This window comes from Equus przewalskii, chromosome 2 (assembly GCF_037783145.1).
Source record: "Equus przewalskii isolate Varuska chromosome 2, EquPr2, whole genome shotgun sequence".
In the NCBI taxonomy this organism is placed as follows: Eukaryota; Metazoa; Chordata; class Mammalia; order Perissodactyla; family Equidae; genus Equus; species Equus przewalskii.
This window is the reverse complement of record NC_091832.1, coordinates 42,147,507-42,161,858: the sequence shown is the minus strand read 5'-3', so window position 1 is coordinate 42,161,858 and position 14,352 is coordinate 42,147,507. Positions and strand designations below refer to the sequence as shown.

Genomic DNA, 14,352 nt, shown 5'->3' with positions numbered 1-14,352 from the left:
GTAGGCATCCCACATATAAAACAGAGGAAGATGGGCACGGATGTTAGCTCAGGACCAGTCTTCCTCAGAAAAAAAGAGGAGGATTGGCAGCAGATGTCAGCTCAGGGCTGATCTTCCTCAAAAAAAAATAAAATAAAATAAAATAAATAAAATAAATAAATTACCTGAGTTGAAAGAACTACATCTGCCTGCATCTGCTACAGAAAATTTTTAAAGAATTAAAAAAAAAAAGGAATTGAAACACAATTTAATAATCCTCATCATAGAAACAGCGAAAGTACTCACCATTTCCCATGCTTTCCAGGCCCTGTGCCTCTGCTCCATGCAATTTCCTGTCTCAAATCCTCTTAGCTACTTATCACATGTCCAAATCCTGCCAACCCTTCAAAACACAAGTTACACACCTCCTCCTACACCAAATCTTTCCTAATGCCCACAGCCAGCACTAATTCTCTTTCTTAAACCATAGTACCATCAGCTCTTGAGACACTGTCCTCTACCTAGTACTCAATTGTGTACGTCTTATTGCTATTTGTGAGAAAACTCATCAAGGACACCATCTGAGTCTTGGTCATTTGTATGACCCCATTTCATACATAAATTAAACTGATATTCCACTAAAGCTTGTAGGAAAAAGAGAATGGCAGGAATCTAAAAGTAAAAAGCACAGGCTTTTCTTACGTATTTATTTTAATTAGGTAATACTTAACATATGACATCTGAGTATGAACAATAAGGATCCCTCTCTCTCCATCCCTCTCTCAGGTGCCTTATTATACCTCCTTAGAAGGCAAACACTACAATCAATTTCTTTTTTCTTTTTTTTGGGGGGGGGGATATTAGCAGAAGGTGCACACTTAACCACTGCACCATCGAGCCAGCCCCTACAATCAATTTCTTAACAGAGCATTTTAAGAAGTCTTTAGATACTATAACTTTATAACATATTCATAACTGTAGGTCTAAGGTGACAGAAATAATTTGTAAATGGCACTTTTAAAAGTAAATTTATTTATGACAATTATACAATTATACACAGTGTACTTGTATGTTGGGGCAAATAAAATTTAACAACGAACAGATGGAAAGAAAAACCACATCCTATGACTTGCAAAACGAAAGTTATCAGACCTGTGAGATAAGTCATTGTTCACCATGAGGAAAATTACAGATTCTTTCAAGCATAACTATAAACCAAGTTAACTTTTTTTATAGTGTAAAACCTGAAGGATTCCATAAAGACCCTGAAATCCTCAGTAAGCTATGACAAAAGTGCTAAGCCACCACAAACAAAATACTAAAGAAGAATGTAGGTGTTTTGTAAAGCTAGATTTCTTAAGGAATACTAATGTTAATAACGTTAATAAAAGCATTTCTCAGTATATTAGTAGCAACAAGATGTCTGCACATTTTCCTTACTATTTATAAATAGTAAGAATTAAATGTTTCTAATAGGTCTTTAATCATGTTCACTATATAAAAACTTAGGAAATTTCAATAATTATTCCTACAATAATGAACCACATGAAAATAAACAAATACACAGGGCAGATTACGCTACTAAGATCAGAATGCTCAAACCAGAAGGCAGTTAGTTCATCTTGTTAGAAAATTTACCTAGCAATAAAAATATGAAGCCATCATTAGATCAAAAAAAACTTCGGTGAAGATTCTATAGTGAATATTTGAACTCACTGGAGCAGTATGGTACTCAACACTATTGAAGGCTGAATTATCAAATGTGTTAATACTCTATTACCCACTGGGATTTTACAGAACAGACTGCCAGATGTCCTGCAACACTTATCCTTCCCTTCTTTCAAATAATAGAATCTCTGATTTTTGTCTAGGCACATAGCCATCTCCGGGAAGGACTACATTTGCCAGCTTCCCTTGCAGCTATCTTCGCCCCATGATTCAGTTATAATTAAAGGGACAGAGGGGCTAGCCCAGTGGCATAGTGGTTAAGTTCACTCTCTCTGCTTTGGCAGCCCAGGGTTCACAGGTTCAGATCCCAAGCATGGACCTGGCACAGCTCACCAAGCCACACCGTGGAGGCAAGTCACATAAAATAGAGGAAGACTGGCACAGATGTTAGTTCAGCATCAACCCTCCTCAAGCAAAAAGAGGAAGACTGGCAACAGATGTTAGCTCAGGGTCAATATTCCTCACAAAAAAAATAAAATAAAAAAATAAATAAAGGGACAGAGCAAAAGGGATGTGTTTAACTTCTGGGAAGTATCATCACAGGATAGGGATGTGCCCAGCTTTTGCCCTTGCCTCCCTCCTGCTGGTGAAAATGCAGAACTGATGAGAGGAACTGGAGAGGCTATCTCTGACTAAAAGGAGAAAACTGGGTCCCCTAAGGAGCATGAAGGTGTGATACTGGCACAGGACTGTCCATGATTTACCTGAAAGAAAGGAAACTTCTATCTCACTCAAGTGATTGTTATTTGTGGTCTCGGCCACTCACTGCTGTAGCCAATTCTACTTGATACAAAGGCAAAACTATAAAGAAACAGTATTATACGTATTTATTAAGTACTACCTCATTAAACAATTTCTAAGACATATTTTAAACTTACTAGAATTGAAATAAAAACCCATTTTTGATCATTCAAATAACTAAGAAGTTCTAAAATGTTTTCTATACTATATTTGAGACATAAAAATATTATCAAGAATTTGTCAGGGCCAGCCCTGTGGCCAAGCGATTAAGTTCACATGCTTGGTTCAGCAGCCCAGCGTTTCAGTGGTTTGGGTCCTGGGCGCGGACCTAGCACCACTCATCAAGCCATGCTGAGGTGGCGTCCCACATGCCACAACCAGAAGAACCCACAACTAAAACACAGAACTATGTACTGCGGGGCTTTGAGGAGAAGGAGGAAAAAGAAATAAGATTGGCAACAGATGTTAGCTCAGGTGCCAATCTTTGAAAAATAAATAATAAAAATTAAAAAACAAAAATCAGCTTCCTGCATATGCCTTGGGGTCAACAGATTAAGTCAAATCTCTTTTACTGTCGACCTCAATAATACAATAACATTATTCATTCAACAAATGAATGCCTACTGTATTCCTCACATGCTAGAGGCAAGGAACACTGAAGTGACCAAAGCAGACGTGGCCTCTACCCTCCTGGAGTTTACAAAACAGGAATGTACCTAAGCTTGCAGAATCTGAGCACGACACTCTAGATGCCTCTTTTCTAGCCTTCAAGTTAGTCATCCCCATTCTGTCGTTATATTCTTGTTTCAGACTGAGTATACTATTATTAGGCTTCAGTTTTGCTCTACTAACATAATCATATATAATCATATTCCTCAAAGATTACACTCCTGTCACCAAAATTAGAAACAGAATATTACCAAAATGCCACAGTAGCTATCATTGATGGTGGGCCATATTTCCAAATGGCAAATCTTATTTATCACATGACATTTCTCCTTAATTTCATCTCAAAGATCCTTAAATTTGAACTTTGTGGTTCCCCCCAGGTCCCAGGGAATGTCCTAAAAAGAGTCAGAATGTAGGGCTGCTAGATGACCAACTATTTTTAGATATTCCTCACAGGCCATTAAACCAAGCTCAACAGAGCTGAAGATGGACCAACACAATGCCTCACTCTCTCTCTCCATCCCCTACCTTCTTGAACCTCTCTAAGAGGAGGGAACACTAATTGATTGGGTCAGACTGACTGGACATTCTTTCTAAGAAGATTAAATGCAGATTAAAAGTTACACATATATATAAGGGTTTGCTATCTTGCTCTTGTTCATTTCTCTCACACACTCTAAAGACTAATTTTGGGTCTTCTGTAAAGTAGCCAGCCTAAGGGTAGTAAAAAAGTGGGATTCAGGAGAAAGGGAAATCCCTTGCCTAGGCTGTAAACTTAAGCAGTACACTCCAACCCAATTTACTAGACGGCTCTACATCAGCAATTTGGCCAAAAGCCCAGTTAATAATAAAATAATACTTGGAATTTCTCACTTGCCATTGTTCTACTTACATAAATCTCCTTCAGGAACATCACAAGGAAAAGGAATAACTAAACTGTGATATGCTGATCATTTATTAACACCCCAAATCTCATCACTACTCCCTGGTTTGTGCCATTCGCTCAGCATTTAATCACGTGTTTTGTAGCATTTCCCATATTTACGGAATAGTAAAAATTTTATAGCTGGTAACACAGAACTTATTCGAACACTCTAGAGTTGACCCACTGCTCCCACATATCTCCTAGTTGTTGACTGTTGCAGATAACAAACAAAGGGAACATAGGAGAAAGCTAGTCTCTGGATGATGATGATAAAAGTAATAACAATAAAAACAGACTAATACTTATTGAGCCTTACTATTTGCCAGAGGCATTTTAAGTACTTTATATGTATTAATTACTTTGGTCCTCACAAGAACCTTGTGAGTTGAGTACTATTATTACTCCCATTTTACAGATGAGAAAACTGAGACACAGAAAGGTCTTACCTAAAGTCAGACTCAATAAGCAGTAGGCTGGGAATGGAGTCTAGAGCTCTTAACTACTTTGCTACAGTAATATATTATGGTTAAGAGTGGACAAAAACAGACTGGTAAGTTTTGAGGTTGAGTGCCAAAAAGACATCTAAGGAGGCAGAAGGCAACATGGATCTAGATCTCAGGAGAGAGATCAGGGCTGTATTTATAAACATGCAGGTTGGAAGCACTAGGTGTTAAAGGAAGCCATGGAATGAGGTCACTCTGGAAGACAGTACTGAGAGAAGGGTTAATGGATAGAATCATGTGGAATACCAATATTTAATATAAAATTAACACATTTTAGGTCAAACTGATGATGCAATAAGGTGGGGTAAGCATTTGTATATTTATATATAAAACATATAACATATTACAAATCAAAATATATAATGGTTATACTTACTCTATGGGAACTAGAACATAATTTAACTATAATGACTACAGGTCCATGGTAGCATCTCTGTTTTTACTGTACTGTTGGTTCAGAGCTAAGTTTTTCATGTTAAATCTTTAGGCAAGAGCACCACCTATAACACTGTTCCTATGGGAGAAAATACTCTGTTTTAAGATCTAGCTTCAGACGTCCTTTCCAGGGAATAAACAGTGGTGAAAAGACAGTCTAAATAGATGACCATATTTCAATGATTCTAAGATGCAAGATGCGTTACGTTTGTACAGCATTGGAAGTGGGACAGGTCTTACACATTTTAACTGGTAGCACTTTTTTCATTCTCAGTACATAAAATAATGGTGCACCTTACTACAATGGCATCTTAGAGTCAATGAAATGTGTCTTTCATAATATATCTAATTCCATATGTGAACAAACATACTGATATAGCTAAAGGAAAACTTTCTGCCTTCAAGGAGTTTACAATCCATGATTAACACTAAGATATAAATGCAATTAATAAACTTACACAAGATGTGAGGAGATTAAATGGGAAGAACTGAAGGAAAGGTCCTTAATTGGTAGGAAATAAGAGTGACCAAACTAAAAACATAAGGCAGGGTGTCTTAAGCACCATTTTAACTGGAATAGATTAGATCTGATGTAAGAACAGGAAGAAAAGAGGAAATAAATGATATCTCAACAATGGTAGAGGCTGAAGATGAATAATGTGAGATTTTGGTCATGTCACTCTCCTTTAAGAACCCTCCAGTTACAGTAAAGCATTGCTTGAAGATGACTAACCAAGGGGGAAACATTTTTTAACCTTCTATATCTCTCTCCTTTGAAGCCCTGTGGTCGTTTTAAAATAAATCTACAAATTCTTTGATAATCTTCCTTCAAGAAGTAGAGCTTAATTCCCTTCCCTTTGCATGTGGGCTGGACTTAGTGATTTGATTCTAACTAACAGAATAAGATGGAAGTGATGGTGTGCAACTTCTGACACTAGGTCATAAAAGGCAGTAAGGTTTCCTCCTTCCTTTCTCTTTCCCTTCCTCTCCCCTCCCTCTTTCTCTCTCTCTGATTGCTTGTTCTTGGGGAAAGCCAAATGCCGTATCATCAGGTCACTCAAGTAACCATATGGAGAGGTCCATGTGGCAAGCCACTGAAGCTTCCTGCAGAAGCCTTCTGTCCACAGTCAAGTGAGTGAGCCATCTGGAAGGAGAGCCTCCAGCCCCAGTCAAGCCTTCAGATGACTACAACCCCAGATGACATCTTGACTGCAATCTCAAGCGAGAACTCTGAGCCAGAACCACTCAGCTGAGCCACTCCCAAACAAGTGGCCACAGGAACTATGAGATAAATGTTTACTGTGTTCTCATCAAGTCCTGAGGTAATTTTTTATGCAGCTATATACAACTAATAAAACTCCATGGTATTTTGTATTTCTAAAACACTTTTTTTTTTTTTTTTTTTTTTTTGCTGAGGAAGATTCGCCCTGAGCTAACATCCATGCCAACCTTCCTCTATTTTTTAGTATGTGGGCTGCCAGCACAGCATGGCCACTAACAGAGCAGTATAGGTCTGTGCATGGGAACCGAACTCAGGCCACCAAAGCAAGCACAACTCACTTAATCACTAGGCCACCAGGGCTGGCCCTATGCATATACCGATGACCAGTTTCGAGAGTAATTTCTAGAAGGCTGTTCTCTTCATCTTTACATGTCTGTAAGGCTTGCCTCAATGTACAGCACAGTTAAGTACTTCTTATTACTTGTTGAAAGAGTCTTGCAAGTGTTTATACAACTGACCGCAGTTGTCCAAAAAATGAAGAGATTAACCTTGAATAAGAGCATAGCTACTGGAGTAGGGTAAAAAATAAAAATATTGATTTGACATATCTGATTGAAAGATGGAATGAGGGATAATGGACACAACAATCAAAAATAACTCTAAAATGACATATGTATAAGGCAGAAAAAGCAGTCATTTTGTACCCTGGGAAATACTGGATTGCAAAACTTGAAGAAAAATTGTACAGAGCAGCAAAGTATTATAATAGTAACACTCAGAACTTACTTCTTTCATTATTAAGGAGAAAAAGACAAGCCACTTGATTAAGAAAGGATTAGTTTTACAGGTGTTTTGCAAACTGTTCTACAGAATATTACTTCCTATAAGGTCATAGGTATTCTTTGAGGAAGGAAAAAACAAAACAAATAAACAAATAACAAATGTCCTCTACATACTATAGGACATTTCTGAGGCTTTAAGGTACTAATGTGCATTATAAATTTGACTTCAGAAAACTTAAAATACTTGCAGCATAGTATGCTATGAATATAGTTTGGGAAACACTGACTTGGGTAGGCAGGTAGGTAGACAGGTGGGTACATTCACAGGAAATGAAAGGAGAACAAGACAAATGTAATAAAATTATCTCACCTAAAAGAGATCATAAGTGACTACCAGTTATGTAGTACCAGTTACACAGTTACTTAAAGCAAAACAAACTGTTAGATAAGCTATCAAAAGCAACAATAGCTGCACCAGGCGTCAGGGAAAATGAAGACGGGAAGCCATGATAGGATATAACAAAAAAAGAAACTCCCTTTCCATAGGCCATGGCTCAGAATCCCTCCCATTCCCTCAGCTCCTACTGTGTACCTCCATGAAAGCTGGCTTGAAGGGGTGAGCACCTCGCCATCTGGCAGGCTGGCAGGTAGCTTAAGAGGTAGTCTGGCCCCAAACCTTTAACCAACAGTGATCATAACTAACGACCTATCAGATATCTCTGGGGGAAATGTTAATTAAAGATATAGAGTCCTTAGTAGTGGAAGTGGAAGCAGAGGCATAAAGATACAAAGAAATCAGAGATAAAACAGCTGAGGGAATAGTTAGAGGACTGGGGGCCAGCCCAGGCTGTTCAGTGCCTTGTACAGGAAAGGGACACTTTCCTTCAGTAAAAATTTATGTTAGTAAATTATCATCTGAACAACCTCATGTGGTGGCCCTGCCAGAGAGGAGGATCGCAGACTGAGGATGCCCCTCAGTCACACTCAGCGACCCACACATAAAAAAGGCAGAGGGGAGGGAAAGAGGAGTGAGGGGGCAAGAGGAACAATGTCTCTGGGTTTAATAAGGAGCATTCAGTTTAAATTCACCTGAATGATGTTTTCATATAGCAAACATCTTTTTAAATTAGTGGCCAGAGCCTACACATCCTATTAGGAACCAAGCACAGCTACTCTAACGTGGACACACCTCCCCAGAGTAGCCAGGTTCTGCCCACTGAGGGAGAGGTTTCCAGAGCCTCCCCAGGCAGTTTCTTTGAATTCATACACGCAGACACATGCCCACATTCTCACCTGCTCACACTCCCCCTGAACTGTATTCGGCCCACACAAGTTAAGCACCACCACCACTCCACCATCCCATCCCACCTCCAGAAGAAGTAAGGGGGTGGGGGGTGGGCGGCCTGATGGCATAAGGTTAGTTCAGCACGCTCCATTTCGGTTGCCCTGGTTTGAAGGTTCGGATCCCGGGCATGGACCTATACCACTCATCAGCCATGCTGTGGCGGCAACTCACATATAAAGTGGAAGAACACTGGCGCAGATGTTAGCTCAGGGCTAATCCTCCTCAAGCCAAATAAAAGGAGGATTGGCAACAGATGTCAGCTCAGGGCTAATCTTCCTCAGCAAAAAAAAAGAAGAAGAAGAAGAAGTAAGGGGGTCAAGAATTCGACCTCTGGGAGCCTGGAGGACAGGTATAGGTGTCAATGAATGTGGACATGCCTGCTCTGCTGAGTGAGTGTGTGGCTGTGTGTGCTAAAATGGATTTTTTATAGAAGTGGCTCTCCCCTGCTACTCCAGGGCTCTGTCTAGAGATGCTGCATGGCCATGCTTGCTCACAAGCTCTCTTTCAAGTTAGTCCTGACTCACGATGTAAATACTGTCCCCTTTAAAGTGATGCCCTATGCGACATACAGCCTAAACAACCATGAACAACCCTGACACTAGGGTATGGCTCAACAAACTCTTCCTGCTGAGTAGGCAACAAGGTAACCTGGTCACTAAAGCTGGATGGGATCCATATCGTTAACAGTATTGCAGCATCCCTGAGGCCCAGCAGAACCTGGGGTTCTTGCTCTTCTGTGAGGCCTAGCTCTCAAGGTTTATATTTCTGTTCCATTTTTCCCCAATACATGAGATACCCTACAAGACTTTCTGTTCCTTGCAACCAAATAAGCCTAACCAAAACCTTTACCAATCACACACATAACTAGTTTAAAATTAGGCCATGACCCATGGCTTCAATTTCTGATGCAAAAGCCCAACACAAAGAGACTATGAGGATTCCTCAAATACCAAGTGGTCTATGACTTAGAGAGCATATCATTTTGTAACATAACCTTATAAAGAAAAATTTCAGTTAAATATATCGCTTATGGTTGCTGATATATTGGCAAATTTTACCAAACAAAAACAACTATTTTACACTGGCACAAATAGGTCATTTTCAAAAAAACTCTTAAATTAGCAGTCCTATCTGACTAGTTACCTAATATACAGACACATCTACATCTTACATTACTTGGCACACCAACAAGTTAGTTATACAAATCACAATTCCAACCAAAACTCCAAGCCAGTAAATATATTTAGTAATTGAGTATTTTTCAGTTATTTGTGGTCAAATGTTCATTAAAGTGGCTTAAGCAATCTTTAACAATTTTCTAACACATAAATGCTCATTTCTCTTCATTATTTAAAGAACACAAAACTCTGTTAGATAAGAAACCAAGCACAAGCCAACAGGCTCACCAAAATCACACTTAAATAGGACAAGTAAAGCTACAAATTTGGAATAATTACCAAGATACTAATAATTAACAATCACTTAACTATGATTCAAGAGGAACTTCTAGTTGTTGAAAAACCCTATCATCAACTAGGGCACAGCATTATCAGAAACTGATTATGTAAGACAACAGTGTATTGTTTAGGATGTGTGTACGTATAATGAAATTCACAGCTATGTTACACTAATGACTCACTTAAACATCTAAATTTTCTGCTATCTTAACCTTTAAATCAACTGCAAAAGCAGCTGCCAAAAGCAGTTAGTAGGAAACCACACAATTCCCAAAAGAACTTGGTATATACAACTTATTTTACTACTTAAATGTTTTTTTGATTACTGAGATTTGAACAAGATGTTAAAGATTCAAAACTAATTTTAAAAATAATGGGTACCTACTAAATCCATACTAATATTCAATGTACACTGGTTTTTAGAAAGGCACAGGTCATATTCTTGTGTGTTTTTATAGCACCTGGCATATTTCTGTTCAATACTACATATAATTATTGCACGACCTGACAGTGATTACTATCCTACTTTTTAAGAACTTTTTGACTGACTGATAAGTCAAAGTTGGAAAAGTAACTGGTGCATTTATTTCTTGATTTGGATTACCTTTTTGCTGTGAATTGGTTCTCAGTTACTCTAGTTACCTTGCAACAAACAGACACCGACAGAGAATATATTGGATTGAAATTACCTGACTATATTCCTATTGAATAAATAATACATTTGAATTGCTCACATTTCATTGCAAAAGATACACAATTCTAGAGATACACTCTAAATTTTGAAAGCAAAGTGAATCAGAAATCACATTCCTAAGAGAAGCTAGTCTGGAACAGAAGATGTTTACTCTATACTGAATCCCCCTTGCTACTACAAACCTCTCTGATAGTTCATTACAACAAAACAAATGAGATGGGGTAGGCTGTGTGATAATAAAAATCCTTTCAGGCATTTATCAAGTAGATTCTCTCTGAAACTACAGCTTGATTTAGAAGGCTTTGAACAGGAATTCAGCCTTCTGTGTTAATCTGTGTACACACTCATTTCACATTTTCTCTCACTTCTACTTTTTTTAATCTCATCTATAGAATAAGTCAACCTATCAGACTTAATTTTATTTACGTTTATACGACTGTTGAAAACAACACTATTGCAATGCAACACTATTACATATCAAAATCTCTGATTTTAGTGAGCTTCTCTCCTACGCTCCACCATCCCTCTCCCCCACCTCACCCTCCACTCCCATTAAATCCTGGAGGAAAACCTCCGGGTCCAGTGCTAAAATTTTTCTTTTCTATAGCGTAGGTCTATTTGGCTTTTTACTAATGATACTGAAAACTTTTTAAAGACTGATAATGTATGTACAGTTTCCAACACCAAGAATACAAATAAGCCCCCTTATTTTGTTTAATATTTCAAGACAAACTATATTTCTCAGAAGAGAATCAATTTAAAACAGTCCTTGGAAGTCACAATGTATAAATACTTGTTATAACAGAACAAATTAACGTCAAGACACAGCCAATAACGGAAAAAGGCTCAATGTAACTGCCTGTCAAAGGGCTTCTGTATTAGCAGCTCAGGGAAGCAGCATTTGCAGGAAAGCACTACAAGTGCCTTCAAAAGAAAATCATTAGGCCCCAGCCGTTAATCCCCTCCCCCATCCTCTCCATCTGGATCCTTCAAAGCAATTAACCAGTAGAAGGTGCTATTCTGCAACCTACACATATTTACACCAACCTCCATAGGTGGCTCAGAGCTGGGTTCAACCCAGGTGGACTCTCTCAGCCTATTCCCTGTCCAGTGTTCAAGGAAGCCTCTACACCAGCCCCCAAAGCAGAAAACCAGATCTTTTCTTATAACCTGTAATTCCAAAACAAAACAAAACAAAACAAAAAACACTGACAGCTCAGTAGCCAGCATACCTGACTATCAAACCATCAGACCACTAATATCTCAAGACACACACGCACACTTTGCTAAACATTAACCTCAAATATGATCTTTAGAATCTTAACTGAGACGACCTACTTCTGCCTGGAAAAGACAGCCTTGATCACATTCACTACAGTAAGAGTCAATCGAACAAATCAGTCCCCAACAAAGTCAGGGGCAATGAGGAATACGAAAGCTGACTGTAAGGCCACGACACATACAGACGGATTTTTATCTTTACATACACAAAAAAGACAGCAGCAGAAACCAGGGCTGCAAAGGGAAGAAAGGGAAGTGGTGAAGAGTAGTCTCTGAACATGCTTTTGAGTGTCCTTTAGTTTCCAATGTACTCTTCTGCCTCTTAGAAGGTTGCAGGAAAGGCCAGACATGAGATGGGTGAAAGCAAGCTGAAAAAGAAAAGCAACCACCCTTCCCCCATCTTCTCTCCTCTCTCCCAAAAAGAGCTGTTTGTGCTAACCTAGTCCCAAATATGGGAGAGAGAGAATGAATGTGTGTATGGAAGAACAATGAGCTCTCAGCCTGGTATTGTGTGTGTGTGTGTGTTGTCTGTGTGTCTGACTCTGCCCCTTCTCCCTTCGACCTCAACAACAGGGAGAGCTCAAAGGCAGCTTTCCATCCAGCCTGGGCCATCAAAAGCAAAACTGGTTTATAATTTACGGGGGAATTAACTCAGGAAGCAAATCCATGGAAGGAAATAGCTACCCAAAGATGATTTTATTATTGTATAGATCCAGCCTCTCTCCCCTCCCCCAACAGACTGAGACTAAAGAAACCAGTGTACACCAGACAAAAAGGACTCTCTCTAAATAGAAAGCAATTATCAAAACTGTTTCAAATCTAAACACAGGATGCGTTAATTTATGTTACACCAAAATGTTTGTTACACCAAGTTTCCCTTTTACGTAGTTATCTCTTTTGTGTTTAAAAAATTGCTTTGGAGAAAGCTCTTTCAGGATTCACACAAAACTACTTTCTAAACGTACCTTAAAATAGCAACACATACTGAAACATTTAAAGCACCCAGTTTCTCAAGGACACATTTTGCTTAAATCAACGTTTGAAGTCTGTAATCCAGAAAAATTGTAAGCAAACCTTGGAAAAGAGGCAGAGGAAAATGACAATTCAACAATGAATCATTTTGTTTTCCTTTCAACAACTTCTCATGCAAGCACTTTCAAAGGAAACCTGCAATACCCTTTCCCCCTCCAAACACACACATACACACACACACACGCGCTACGTAAAACTACTACTCTTCTTTCCAAAACCTTAAAAAAATAGAGAAATAGAAGCCACTCTCCTTCACAGAGCAGAACTAAAACATGATACTAAGAACCCTATTCTGCTGCAAGTGATTTTCTGTTTCATAATTTAGTAATCACACAGAGCAGAGAACTAGAGATTCCGAACACAAAGAAGGACTCTTCTAATATGAAAATGATACTTTGAGGAAACTCCTTCCCCAAGACCCCCAAATCCACAAACATTCAAGAAATGTACAGTCTCACTGCTCGACTTCCTTTCCTGCCCCCAGTTCAACCAATAATTTAGTCACACGAAACAGTTTAACCTCAAGACAAGTCAACCAAGAGCATGAACAAGCAGCAGAGAAAGACCAGGGGTCAGCAGGCGAAGACAGTGACCTGGCCCGGACAGGGCCGAAGAAGTCCCCGGCCCTTGTGCCCTGCCGCCCCGGAGCAGGGACTCCGCGGCGACCCCCCTGCCCGCCCCGCGCCCGAGCCCAGGACCGGGGCCGGGAAAGAAGAGGGCGCCACGCGCGGGCAACTTGGAGACTTACCTTCCCGGATGCGCTACACCATCAATGGAGGTGTGCTCGGCGGCTCCCGGGACGGCGGGGACGGGCGGGAGGCCCGCGGGGCGGGGGCCGCGGGGCGCGGGCCGACGGGGCCGGCCGCGGGCAGAGCTGGGGGCTGAGGGGCTTCTCCCCGTGACCTTCCGCGCGGCCTGCGCTCGGCTCCCTGCTCCTAGCTCGGCCGACCCCTCAGGGGCGGGAGCCCAGGCTCATGTCTGGTTTTGTTTTCCCGAGGGCGAGGGGGGCTCCCTGAGGAGGACGGTGATTTTTTTGTTTTTCCTCAACTAGGAGAGAAAACGAGGCAGAGACGGTGTGGGAGGTGAGCGAGGGGCGAGGACGCGGGAGGCGGAGGCGGAGGCGGAGGCGGAGGCGGGGGCGAGACCCGAGGCGGGCGGACGTCTCGGGCGTGCGGGAGGAAAGGCGGCTGAGAGCGCGGGGGGCGGCTCGCGAGCGTCTGCGGGAGCAGCGGCGCCTCGGCGATGGTGGCCGAGCCGCGGCGGGGCTGCTGCACCGACCCGCCGCCCACTCCGCGCTCGGGCCCGGCCCACCTCGCAGTATCGCGCCTCGCCATTGGTGCAGCCCGGAGTGACGCGCTCGGAGGTCGGGCCAATGGGAGGCGGAAGGCGGGCGGAGGGGCGGGATTTCTGGTCCTTGTCTTTTTCTTTTTTTTTTCCGCCCCCCGTCTTTCTAATAAAATGAGCAGACGAGCAAGAGGGGAGCGGCGGAGCTGTGCCGGCGCCGCGTCCCGGGCTCGGGCGCGCGCTCCAGGCGGCGGCCGGGCGGTGGGCTGGGCCCC

At 41.1% G+C, this 14,352-nt stretch overlaps 1 protein-coding gene across 5 annotated transcripts in view; it reads right to left on the bottom strand.

The window, feature by feature from the left end:
* The window catches only part of RERE (arginine-glutamic acid dipeptide repeats), a 402,826-nt gene extending 388,724 nt beyond the window's left edge, over positions 1 to 14,102 (bottom strand). For 2 of the 5 annotated variants that reach the window (XM_070610911.1, XM_070610920.1), the window contains exon 1: positions 13,542 to 14,102. The gene's annotated coding sequence lies outside the window, so the exon portion shown is untranslated. The remainder of the gene's footprint in view (positions 1 to 13,541) is intronic. The other 3 variants (XM_070610914.1, XM_070610921.1, XM_070610925.1) reach the window with 2 other exon arrangements.
* Between the last annotated feature and the right edge of the window lie 250 nt (positions 14,103 to 14,352).